General features: G+C 42.5%; 1 protein-coding gene across 6 annotated transcripts in view; it reads right to left on the reverse strand.

Moving 5' to 3' along the window:
* Positions 1-13,953, reverse strand: part of OSBPL8 (oxysterol binding protein like 8) — a 157,819-nt gene that overhangs the window by 75,175 nt on the left and 68,691 nt on the right. The gene's annotated exons all lie outside the window — the stretch shown is intronic.

Genomic DNA, 13,953 nt, shown 5'->3' on the forward strand with positions numbered 1-13,953 from the left:
TTGTGATGGCCCAGGAAATAGGCAGATACCAACTACAACAACACTCCAGTCTTGGTACTGTTGTAGAGAGCCACATGTCCCTGATGAAAATAAAAGAGCAGATGTACAGAGTTAAAGGTAACAGGGCCAGATTTTTAAAAGGTACCTAAATATACAGACAGGAACTTTGGTCTATGATCCTAATCATAACACAGAAACATTAATTACTAAATAAAATCAAAATAAAAAGGTCCAAACTGCATTAGTCACATATATTATTAAGTGTTTTCCTTCCTCAAAGATGAAGGAGCTGTTTTTCAGGATCAGCTATCTTTAGGGCCTCTATCCATGTTCTTCATTCTTCTTTCTCCCTTCTGAAAAGCTCCTAGCCATCTTGTAAAAAGATGCTGGAATGGAGGACAAGGTACTCAAAAGTTGGAATGGATAAAAAAAAAAAAAAAAATAGGTAGCCTGTTTCAGTGCTTTACTTTCCTCCTAGCAAAAGTTTTCCCTGGGCATGTCTACATGTGATATTTATTGGCCAAATTCTGGTGCAGTTCACGCAGAGCCAATAGCCCCTAGGCACCAGAGTTATATGTGTATCCAGAACCACAGCACATTGAGCCAAATTAAAGCAGCCCCTGCTAGCAAGGGGCTCCATCCTCTTTAGAGTCACCCTTAAGATAGTTGAAGGCTGCTATTAAATCCTGCCTCAGTCTTTTTTCCCAGACTAAACAAGCCCAGTTCCCTCAGCCTCTCTTCAGAAGTCATGAGGCCCCTAACCATTTTTGCTGCTGTCCACTAGACTCTCCCATTTATCCACATCCTTTCTGTAACAGGGGGCTCAAAAATGGACATGGTACTCAAGATGCAGCCTCACCAGTACCGAAAAGAGGGGAATAAATCACTTCCCTCAATCTTCTGGCAACATTTCTACTAATTCACCCCAGTATATTGTTAGCCTTCTTTGGGAAGAAGACACACTGTTGGCTCATATTCAGCTTATTGACTACTGTAATCCCCATGTCCTTCTCTGCAGAGCTGCTGCTTGGTCAGCCAGTCCCCAGCCTGTACTGGCACATGGGACTGTTCCATCTTAAGTGCAGGGCTTTGCACTTGCCCTTATTGAACCTCATGAGACTTCCTTTGGTCCAATCTTCCAATTTGTTGAGGTCTCTCCAAGTCCTACCCTCCAATATATCTACTACTCCCCCCACCTTGTTATCTGCAGACTTGCTGAGGGTACACTCTATCCCATCCATCTTCCAGATTGTTCATGAAAATACTGAACAGTACTAGCCCCAGGACTGACCCTTGGAGCACTCCATTCGATACCAGCTGCCAACCAGACATCAAGCCACTGATTACTACCCTTTGAGCCTGACAAGCCAGCTAGTTTTCTATCCTCCTTACAGTCCTTCCATCCAACCCATGCTTTCTTAGCTTGTTTGCGAGAATGTTGTAGGAGACCATATCCAAAGCCTTGCTAAAGTCAAAGTATATCAAGTCCGCTGCTCTCTCTGCATCCACAAAGCCAGTCATCTTGTCATAGAAAATCAGATTGGTCAGGGATGACTCGTCCTTGGTAAAACCATGCCGACTGTTCTTTAGAAATGGATTCGTCCAGGATCTGCTCCATGATTTTTCCAAGGATTGATGTGAAGCGAATGAATTTGTAGTTCTTTGGGTCTTCCTCCTTCCCTTTCTTAAAGATGGGCACTATATATTTGCCCTTTTCTGATCATGCATGACTTCTCCCAATTGCCATGAGTTTTCAAAGTTAATGGCTGACAGCTCTGCACCCTGGACTTGTATGCATCTAGCTTTTCTAAACAGTCTCTAAACCTATTCTTTTACCACTGTTGGCTCCTCACCTCTTCTCCAACTTGTGCTGCCAGATGCAGTAGCTTGGCTGACCTCGCTTGTGAAGGCAGAGGTTAAAAAAAAGAGGCATGCAGCATTTCAGCCTTATCCTTAACACATCTCTAGGTTGCCTCCCCCATTCAGTAAAAGACCCACACTTTCTCTGATCTTCCTGCATCTTCACGTATAAATAGGATGCCTGTTTGGAGCAGATCTGTCTCACTAGCATCTAAAGGTGTTGCTGGGGCTGTTGTCGTTCAGGATTGGGCCCCTGCTACTCCTGAGACCCAATCCCGAGCCAATAGTTACGGGTGCCATGCCCCAACCTAGGACATGGCAGAGAGAAGCATGTGCCCTGGGAATCCTGCTGCAGATGCAGACATTAGGAATTTCCCTGAAAAGGGGTTACTGGGGTCCCAGGATCAGATCCTGGAAGCCCTGGGAGCACTTAGCAGGGCACAGCTGCAGACCTGCCTACACTCTCCTGCCGTAAGGGAACAGATGGTGGACATGAAGAAGTAGCACAAACTGTGACTAGGAATTGTTATGCTCACAAAAGGGGTAAGACAAAGAAATCTATTTGCTCACATTTTATGCTGCCATAAAAATTGTGGTGGCAGAAAGCTGTATGTTGTAGCCTTACTTACTGCGAAATATATTTTAAAATAGTATTTAACATGCAAGTGCCTGACAGCATTACTATATTTCTGCAAAAGGCAAAGCCAAAGGCAACATAGCTTAGAAGAGTTGTTTAATGCAGCTATCTTTGAACATTTAATAATGGAAAAAACATTTTGAAGTACCGATTACAGATTCTTTCAAAGTTTAAACCATTTAAAACAGCAAGTGACAGGGAAAAAAGGAAGAGAAATATAAAAAAAAAAGAAAATCCTCAACTAGCCTATTATTACTTTAAAAGCTGTTATTTGATTTCTATTTTGTCTAGAATTATGTTTTATTACCTTTATATTTTCAAGTAATTCCTCTTAAAATGAAACTTTACTGCAGCTTGCTGATCAGACACACACACAAAAAAGAACCCCCGATTAAAGCAAAGCATCATAAAAAAAACAAAAAACCCTCCAACAACAACAACAACCCCCCCCCCCCCCGGGCAATTCAGAATTTATTCCACTTACAGGATTACTTAATGATTTTCTCAGTCTTTCTGGTTACACAAACCCCTGAATAAGGCTTTCACTTCATGTCACACACCCAGTACAATGCTATCTTTGGAAAATGTATTCGGTTTTAGCACTGTCACAGAATCTCAACATTTCTGAAGTCCATTTCATCACAATCACGTACTCTTCCAAAAATGCTTAATATATTTTCAACTTATTTCTAAGACTAAAACAGTATTTATTTTTAAAATAAAAAATCTTCTCAAAAATAGACTGCTTTATTACAAACTCAAGAGATAATGTAATATGCTAGCTGACAGTCTTAAAATTTAGATCTCATGCAGAACCCCAACCCTCGCCTCCCCCCACAAACAAGCCTCCTGGTATAGACAAGTAGCATGCCACAGGAACATCATAAACTGAACTAAAACAACATTTTATTTGTGTTTACAAATAGGTCTAAGTCAAATATAACTTTTCTTTTGTGACTGCTACTTTTAAGATGCAGGTAAATAGTAAGCAACTCAAACTGTATAACTACTGAAAAACAAGTATGTGATTTTCAGAAACTAAGCACTTTTCAGACAATTTTTGCTCTTATCCATTAGGCACTTCTTAAACTCCAACCTTAATTGTTTGTGAATGCACACAGCTATTTATCTATTTATTTTGCAAAGTTATATTACATAATTTATACAATTTGGTTTCTGCATTTCTCAACTTGCAAAGTATTTTATTCATTATTATGGCTGAGCAAACGGATTTAATAAAAGTGAAATATGGCGACTAGGTTTTTTTTTCTTTTGAAGCCATTGGACATGCGATCAATTGTTTCATATGCCATTTGTTTAAACAAGCTGTAGGCTAAATAGGCTGTGACCACTCTTTTTGAGGAGCCACCACAGAAGAGTAGAAGTAAGTTAATAAAAAATGTGCGTTTTAAAAAAAAAAAAAAGTCCTTCACAATAAAATAATTAGAAAATAACAGGTTTACACAGTGCACAGAAGCTTAATATAGAAGTTTAATTTCATATTGTGATGCAAGTTGTGCCTCAAGTTGTTGCGATTCAATGCGACAGTGCACTGTAAATTAAGAGGCCATTACAGTATTTATGAAAGCTTATTTCAAAAACTGACAGTGCCAGCAGTTTTGGTAAGAGCACTGGAATTAACTGCTCTTTACAATTTCCCCTTGAATATTTTCCTGGTTGTTGGGAAGCATCAAGTCCTGTCACTACTTTTGTTAAATGAATATTTCTCTGAAGTCTAAGCAACTGCCTGGATATAGACATTTTAACTTCTAGGTATTTCCCTAAACAGGTGAGTAAGTAGCTTATTTATTTATTTTTAATATTATAAAATTACCTGGGATTTACTTGCTGAAGCAACACAGCTACCCACAAGGCAATTATTACAGCTTTCACACCACAGGGCACCCCACCACAATTAGCTTGTTTCTTCATAGACAAGCTATGGATCAACTAAGCAAAGATTGTACTAATTTCCCCCGTGAAGAGTTCATAAATGCTAGAACTGAAGCATGTTGGGAGAACTTCCAGGGAGCCATCCCATACATGTTCTTTTGTTTACGATAGGGTTTTAGACAGATTGTACGTGACACTACACGCTTCACAAGCACTGAATTTTTTAAATGTTTTTTTTTTTTTTTTTTTACTTAAGATTACAAGAACAATACAGTCATGCTCTTGCTAGTTTTCTTCAGTTAATTTCAGACAAAATAATTAATTACTTGTACTGCTGAGGCAAAGTAGAGCAAATAATAGTGATGGACACTCCAAAGCACTATACAATACAGGCACAAAATAGAACCTTATGCTATAAGCACTTGAACCAATAGGAGTGACCAAGATGATGATGATGATGATGATGAGAGAAGAACTGATTAATTAACAAAGTGATAAATTCTTTAGTGTACCATGCAGTCTACCACTTCCAAGAGAGACCTGCTGGGTTTTAAACTTACAACAGAAATGACAAGGACTGACTATATTCTATCAGGCTTTAATTAACCCATTTGCATCAGCATCATTAAAAAGAAAAAGCCTTATTTAAGACGCTAAATATTTAAGAGTGCACAGTTCATGTGATGTGAATGTGTGCGCACATACGTGTGTGTGCGTTGAGTTACTACATTACTAGTCTAAGTGGAGACAGAGCACAATATTCACAGAAAAAGAACTAATATTGATTGTTATGTCAATGTTACTTAAGCCATTAAACCAAGTTACAGTAATTTACACACACAAACCATTTCCAGATTACATTCAGACTACAGCACAAGTCAAGAGAGATATTATATTCCTGTGGCAATGACAGATACCAGCCTTTATAAAATACTCCAGAACTAGCAGTCAGGAGTGCTGAACACCAGTACAACATAGTTTTTGAAATATCCTAACCAGGAGAAAACAAAGCAGTATTATTTTTGCATGAAGTGACAAACGTCTCTTTTCATAAAGTCATACTAGTGAAGAACTCTGAATAGTACACAAAATGGAAAAATAGAGCTACAGGCAGTCCCTGACTTGCAACGCTGAGTTACAACGTTTTGCACTTACAACGTTTATAAATTGACATCCTGTCTCAACTTTCTGATGTCACTTTCGACTTTAGAATGCTTGATCCGATGCAATGCCATGACAGCGAACAAGTTCGCTGCATCGCTCATCTCCCTGGAGAACACCTGTCCAAACTTCCTTGGACACTTTAAGAAAGCAGACAAGACTCCAGAAAAACCTGCAACCAAGACTCCTGAGAAGACTCAAAGTCACCTCAAAGAAGTCCCTCTAAATCAATGAGATTGCTCTTTACAACATAAATACATTAATGTAGCTATACTACTGATCTATAATTGATCAAATACAAAATTCTGGGGTATTTTTGGTGAAAATAGGGTATCGGGACTTGGTTCAGGAACCAATCCTATATTTCTAACATTGTTTCTTATGGGAAAATTGGTTCTGAGGTACAAAGTTTCAACTTAAGACAGTTTTCAGGAACCAACTGTGTTGTAAGTCTGAGGACTACCTATACAATGAAAACAAGATAGAATCAAAATATAGTAAGCTGGGAAGGCAAAACATTCCATTTGATTTCAGGAATTATATCAAGTGACCCTTATCTACCCTTATCCTTGTAACTGTATTTCATCAGTGACTTGCATGTGGGCGTGAAGTGTACTCTGTCCAAGTTTGCAGAGGATACTAAATTGTGGGGTGAACACAATGGAAGGCAGGGAAGGATTGCAGGTGGACCTGGACAGGTTGGAAGACTGGGCAGTACACAATAGGATGCAGTTCAACAAGGACAAGTGCAGTGTGCTGCACCTAGGGCATAATGATCCAGCCCTAGCTGGGGAATGACCCTCTCAGCAGCACAGAAGCAGAAAGGGATCTCGGAATCATAGCGGACTCCAAGATGAACATAAGTTGTCAGTGTGACGAGATCCTCAGCAAAGCTAACCGCACTTTGTTATGCATCAGCAGATGCATGACAAATAGAACCAAGGAGGCGATACTTCCCCTTTATGCAGCATTGGTCAGACCGCAGTTGGAGTACTGCATCCAGTTTTGGGTGTTGTGCTTCAAGAAGGATGTAGATAACCTCGAGAAGGTCCAGAGGAGGGCCGCTCATAAGGTTAGGGGTTTGCAGGCCAAGCCCTATGAGGAGAGACTAAGGGACGTGGATCTCTTCAGCCTTCTCAAGAGAAAGCTGAGATGTGATCTTGTGGCCATCTGCAAATTCATTAGCGGGGCACAGCAAGAGATTGGAAATGCTGTGTTCACCAGGGTGCCTCTTGGGGTAACAAGGAACAACGGTCACAACCTGACAGAGCAGATTTAAGCTAGGTATCTGGTAAGGGTGGCCAGAATTTGGAATGGGCTTCCAAGGGAGGTGGTGCTCTCCCCTACCTTGCAGGGTCTATAAAAGAGAAGGCTGGATAGGCATCTGGCTGGGGTCATCTGACCCCAGCACTCTTTCTTGCCCAGGGCAGGGGGTCAGACTCGATTTGCTGAGGTCCCTTCCAACCCTAGCATCTACGAATCTACAACTATTGTTGCTGTAATTGTACTGTTACTAAGGAGTTACATCTCAGCAGCATTTAAGTCATCAAATCAGAAGTAATTATGTCATCCAATCGGGGAGGGAGGGGGGGAAAAAGCAGAATTCAGTACGTATCAGAAACATATCCTCTGCTTTTCCAGAAAACTTTAGTTGTACTGTCCTTTTCCAAGAATTTGAATTTGTTGACCTTCATGGTGCAGGGGTTTAGGTTGTAGCCGTGTTGATCTAAGGATATAGGCAGACAAGGTTCCTTGGGTGAATTTGATATCTTTTATTAGACCAACCCAAATGGTTGGAGAATAGTTATTAAGCAAGCTTTCGGGTTCAAAAACCCTTCGTCAGGCTAAGGACGCTGCAGCAGTTGCTGCGTGCTCTTCCTGGATGGAATGAAAAGTAAACAAGCCAGGGGCTGGGCTGGGGAGTCAGTTGCCAGGCAGATTATAATGCATCAAAAATCCAATGTCTATGTTTAGTCCCTGATCTCTAGTATCCAGCAGGTTGATGAAATGGAGCTCATAGGCTCGTCTCTGGGATGTGTTGTGTAAATTTCCCTTGAGGATCAGGACTGAGAGATTGGAGAGAGAGTGGTCCTCCTGTGAGAAATGTGCCCCCACCGGTAATTGGGTGTTTCTGTCTTTGATGGATTTCTGGTGCGCGTTCATTCTAGCGCGCAGTTGTTGTCTGGTCTCTCCTACATATCTTCTATCAGGGCATTTGGTGCATTGGATGAGGTATACTACATTCCTGGAGGTGCAGCTGTAAGATCCTGGGATGCTGATGGCTCTGTTGTGGGGTGTAGTAATAGTGGAGGTGGTGGAGTTGTGGGGGCAGGTTTTGCATTTCTTGTCATGGCACGGTCTGGATCCTTTTGGTGTGTTCTGGGGTTGAGGAAGTTTGCTTCTGGTGATGAGGTTGGCGAGGTTCGGTGCTTGTCTGAAGGCTAGGATGGGTGGCTCTGGGAAGATCTTTTTAAGAATAGGGTCTCTTTCTAATATGGGTTGCAATTTTTTGAGGATTTTCCGTACAGGTTCAAGGGATGGGTGATAGGTCATAACCAGCGGGGTGCGATTTGTGGGTGTTTTTCTTCTGTACTGCAGCAGTTCTTCACGTGGTATCCAGGTGGCTCTTTCAAACATGCGATCTACCTCTCTGGAGGAGTGTTCTTGCTGGGTGAAAGCCTTTTTAAGATTGGTGAGGTGGCAATCCCTTTTTAGACACAATGATCAGTATCCAGAAGGGTAAAATACAGACCACAGTATACAAGAAACCAACAGTATACAAGAAGACCAACACACATATCTGCACAGAACCAGCAATCACCCGAAACACACCAAAAAAGCTGTGATATACAGCCAAGCCCTCAGATGCCACTGCATCTGTACTGAAGAGAACACCCGGGATTGCCACCTCACCAATCTTAAAAGGCTTTCACCCAACGAGGACACTCCTCCAGCGAGGTAGATCGCATGTTTGAAAGAGCCACCTGGATACCACGTGAAGAACTGCTGCAGTACAGAAGAAAAACACCCACAAATCGCACCCCGCTGGTTATGACCTATCACCCATCCCTTGAACCTGTACGGAAAATCCTCAAAAAATTGCAACCCATATTAGAAAGAGACCCTATTCTTAAAAAGATCTTCCCAGAGCCACCCATCCTAGCCTTCAGACAAGCACCGAACCTCGCCAACCTCATCACCAGAAGCAAACTTCCTCAACCCCAGAACACACCAAAAGGATCCAGACCGTGCCATGACAAGAAATGCAAAACCTGCCCCCACAACTCCACCACCTCCACTATTACTACACCCCACAACAGAGCCATCAGCATCCCAGGATCTTACAGCTGCACCTCCAGGAATGTAGTATACCTCATCCAATGCACCAAATGCCCTGATAGAAGATATGTAGGAGAGACCAGACAACAACTGCGCGCTAGAATGAACGCGCACCAGAAATCCATCAAAGACAGAAACACCCAATTACCGGTGGGGGCACATTTCTCACAGGAGGACCACTCTCTCTCCAATCTCTCAGTCCTGATCCTCAAGGGAAACTTACACAACACATCCCAGAGACGAGCCTATGAGCTCCATTTCATCAACCTGCTGGATACTAGAGATCAGGGACTAAACATAGACATTGGATTTTTGATGCATTATAATCTGCCTGGCAACTGACTCCCCAGCCCAGCCCAGCCCCTGGCTTGTTTACTTTTCATTCCATCCAGGAAGAGCACACACCAACTGCTGCAGCGTCCTTAGCCTGACGAAGGGTTTTTGAACCCGAAAGCTTGCTTAATAACTATTCTCCAACCGTTTGGGTTGGTCTAATAAAAGATATCAAATTCACCCAAGGAACCTTGTCTGCCTATTGACCTTCATGGCAATTTCAAACTCAGGGGTATATGCACCTAAGATGCTTTAGCAGATTGACAGTGTAAGGGAACTCCTACAGAAAAAAAAAAAATCATAGGAATACAATGGGGGCAGGGAGCAGTGCTTGATATCCAATTAATAAACTTGAAAAAGCTAAACTAACAACTAAGAATAAACACTTCTCTAATACCACTGCCAGCTCGGACGGCAGAGTCTTTACAGCAGAACCACAGAGTTCATTTTTTATGAAACTATACTACTGTCTAGAGAAGGCAATTTGCACTTCAGATCAAGTTAAGTGCTGTACCAGAGGCAGATGACACGCTGTCCGTAAATATAGGATGAAATCCAAGGGATCTCCTGATAGTTCCAAGCTGAAGTCAATCCTGTCTGAACGGAATGTACCAGGAGTCCTAATAAAGACCAGGAACCTCGAGAGAGGAAAAAAAAAAAAAACACCCAAAAAACAAAACCCTGATGGAAGGGAGAATCTTAAGATGCACTTTCTGAATGAGCCCATATTCCACTGCTTGCAAAGTAAGCATTTTAGACAAAGAGGTTAAGTACAGACAATCAAAAATCCCAAGGCTGAATTGATTCAGTCTTTGCAGGTTAGTTTAAGCTGCAAAGAATGAACCAATAAGCAAATGAACATTCAGTTTTGATTCAGGAAATGTAGCCATATGCCTGCAGTGACTCAAGACAGAAGCCAGGGGGCACAAATGCACAGCTCTCTGACACACAGCATGAACTGTGTGTTTGCTTCTTCTTCCTGCTGCCCCCAAGGTCTCTGGGATTTGCAGTCCAGACTCACAGCAGAAGGACTCTGCAGGGTTGCTTATCACTGCCTCTTCCTGCTCCCAGCTGCTTCTGGGATTTGTAGTCCAGTCACAGTCAGCACTAAGCAAGCAGGGCAAGCAGCTCCATATTCAGGGGAAGGGAAGTTTAACTCTCCTCCCTGGCCCCAGACCCTAGCAGGGGTTTGCAGAGCAGCAGTAAGCCAGCCAGTGAATCAGACAGCACAGCCCAGGGCTGCAAAAATTCTGGGATGCTGATTTACCTTGAACCAGGAAGGGGTCTAGGACAGAAGTTTCATAAATCAGTTTGACCTAAATCAGCTCAGTCTGATGCTATATTCAACCAGGTTTATCTTAAATCAGTTTCAGCCATTTTGAAACTGGTTTATGTGCACTGAACTTCTATTCTGTTACAGGTCTAAACCAGTTTCTGATCACTTAAACTGGTTTGTGTAACTTCTGGCCCTAGCCAGAGAGAGGTGTCAGAAATCTATTTCCCTTGCATTAGTTAGACAGATGCTTGAGCTGCCAACCCTGAACAGGGCCATTGGTTTGAATGTGTGAGAGAGATGTAATTCAGCAGTTTCGCTGGCTCATTTTAAGGCATGGAAGAACAAAGGAAGAAAAATTAAGATTTGTGCTTTTCACACTGAAGGTATATTTTTTCTTTTATTTGTCCTACACATCTCCAATTCATAAACCTATTGTGGGGTCTGGGATAAACCCCTCATTTTCATGTGGTATCCAATGCTGTGGCCTGTTTTACCAGATCTGACATGCAGCTTGACTGAACAGGTATGAAAATTTGGAGGGAAGCTTGAGACTTGATGCATGAAAGCAAGATCCAAAACAAAGATCTGTAAATAATCCAAGCAGAGAAACACTACTAGCATCCTCAATCCTCAACCTGAGGAAGCAGAGCAACGAGTCAGCAACCAAGACTGCATAACATTTTTTTTAAAAAGTCCTTCCTACAACAGCAGATCTGCTTTAAAACAGGCCAATAAAAGAAAAAACCTTGAAAGTCACGTCATAAGACTGACTGGAAACTAGAGAAACAGATAAAGATAGTAATTGTGTAATGGTTAATTGAAAACAAGTACTTTAGGTGTTCCTTTATTCTTTCTTCATTGTCCAAGAGAGAGAAATGACAAAAAACATATTAGAAGAGTAGATTGTAAGCACAAGATGGAGAATGAAAGAAGGCACCAACACTTAAGGTAAGATGAGACACCCAGTCCACGTGTGATTGGAAAAGTAGGTTAGCCAGAACAAAATGCAAAAGGGAAACCAAAGTCTGAAGTAGTCAATGAGTGAGTTTTAGGAACAGAAGGCCAAAGAATAAATATAAGTTTGAACCTAATGCACAGTAAAATAGTAAAGCAGTTGGAGGTGGGGGTGTGAAAATGGCTGGTGACGTGAAACTGCAGGTTAATTCTGAGAGCAACAAATGGAGAAAAGAAATGAGGCTGGATCTAAACACCTGAAAAAAAAAATACTAGTTATGGCAGCAGATGATCAGAATGAGGCTAATTAATTTGAACAACAGCACTGAAAAGGAAAAAAATAAAATAAAAATCACAAGACTGCACACACGCCTCCCTTGACAGGACTCGAGTACATCCTTGGCATCAAGACAGCATCCTACATACTGTCTAGGCTGTGATGTTAACTATAACAGAAGTTAAAAAAGATTGGAGGGAGGGAAGAAGGGACACAATGGCACACCTTCAGCTATGCAGACCTTTAGAAAGTAAGCCTGATGTGATGAAAGGGCAGAAATGCAATACTGACAGACACCCACCTACTCACTGGGAACTTTAGATTCAACTACTATATTTGCTTGTGTAGCCCGGGTACACCTAAGGGGTGTGCCCTGTCCTCCAATGACAGTGGTGGTGGTGGTGGTGGTGGTGGTCAGGCAGTGTGCTAAGGAAGGAGTCAGCTACTTGAGCAGCTTCCTCCCCTCTCTATAGAGCTGGGCCAAAACCAAATACTTAACTATGTACAATTTATTACAAGAATAAATACAGACGCTTAATATAAAACAGAATATTTACAAGGCTTAACATTTAATACTATATATAATATTCCACAATTCACATATAATACCAAATAACTTACAACTTATACAACACAATTAACACATAGGGATATTAACCTATATAACCAAAGTAACTAAAACCAGAATAGTTCTTTAAACCTTCACAAATAACAATACAAATATACACATTAAAAACACATAAACCATATAACCCCCCTTAAAAAATACCCTCAGCTATATAGCCCTTAACACAACAACCTCAAAATAGGGAGTGCACTCAGCACCTCCCCGAGAGGTTTCCCTGAATCCCCTCCCCTTTAGGGCCCTGGGATATGGACACATCCTCCCGCAATGGAAGGTGGAGGCAGCAGACCCTTCTCACCCATGTCAGCCTCCCCTGTGGGGCCCACTTTCCCACTACGTCATGCTTCCTCTCTGGAGAAGGCAAGGCTCGTCCCCTGGTGGCCAATCCTGCAAGAGCCTCTCCCCAGCAGCGCCTTTGGCCTGGCGCCCTGCACTGGGCACCCCGGGCTCGCTCTCTCTCACAAGCGCCAAGTCCTTGCAGGCTCCAACTCCCCAGTCTCACACCGGGGGTTCTCCCCATTCCAGGGCCCTGCTCTGGGTACTGGGGCTCTTTTAGTTAAAAGTGGGGCTGCAGTGCGGGGCTCCAGTCACTTGGCCTAGGGCTGGGGCTAATGTGAGCAGCTGCAAGCTGCTTCCTAGGCGGTTCTGTGCCAACTTGTGCACCGGGTGAGGCCCAAGCAGCCGCAAGCTGCTCCTAGGATCAGCTCTCCATGTGTTGATCTGCACACTGACTGCCCAGCTGCTTGCTGGGTTCACAGACTCAAGCTGCCTTGAGTAGCTCCTAGAGCCTGATCCCCACACGCTGATTTGTGCGCCGATGAAGCTCAAGCACGGTCCCGAGGATGGCTGTCTCTAGAGCCCCTCTCTCCACGCTGTCCCTCGTCATTTCTCCCCAGCCTGCTGAGCACGCTCCCCCTTTCTCTTCAGGGGCTCCACCCCCAAAGTTCTCTGGACCTGGCTGGTGCAGCTCCAATTCAGGTCCAGCTGGTCCTTGCCCCCTCCCTTTGGAAAAGGGCAGGGCACTGCTTCCCTTGTGCTGCCTCCGGATTGGTGCAAGGGCTCCACCAATCAAACAGCAGACCCTCGATCCTGAGACTCAACCCAAGCTCTGAAAAAGGTAAGCCTGCTACACTTGGATAATATAAATTTGAGTCAGTATTTTAAAATGGCTTCCAAAGTCCACTGTTTAAGTCTGTATCTGTTGGAAAGTAAGTTTACATCAATTGTCATAACTGACAAAAGATGTTCCAGAAAGACGCTGTTGTGAATTAAGATGAAAACACACATCCCCGCATGAGATCCTCCAGCAATCCAGCTTTTCCATGTGCCACTTGATATAATACACAAACTATAATCTTCGCTTACATTGTTTACTTCCTTGGAATATTTTTATTAATACAATATATTCAATGTGAAGTCCTGAACAAAAATACAACTATACAAAACACAACATGAAGAACAGTTACTGAATTACATGTTGTCCATTTTATTTTATTCACTGTCGAGCATGGATTATTTTGCAACCAGAGTCATACCATACTTTATACGAGACTGTGCACCATATACCATGTTTTTAGGCAATTAACACCTTTATTCTT

This window comes from Alligator mississippiensis, chromosome 4 (assembly GCF_030867095.1).
Source record: "Alligator mississippiensis isolate rAllMis1 chromosome 4, rAllMis1, whole genome shotgun sequence".
Lineage (NCBI taxonomy): Eukaryota > Metazoa > Chordata > Crocodylia > Alligatoridae > Alligator > Alligator mississippiensis.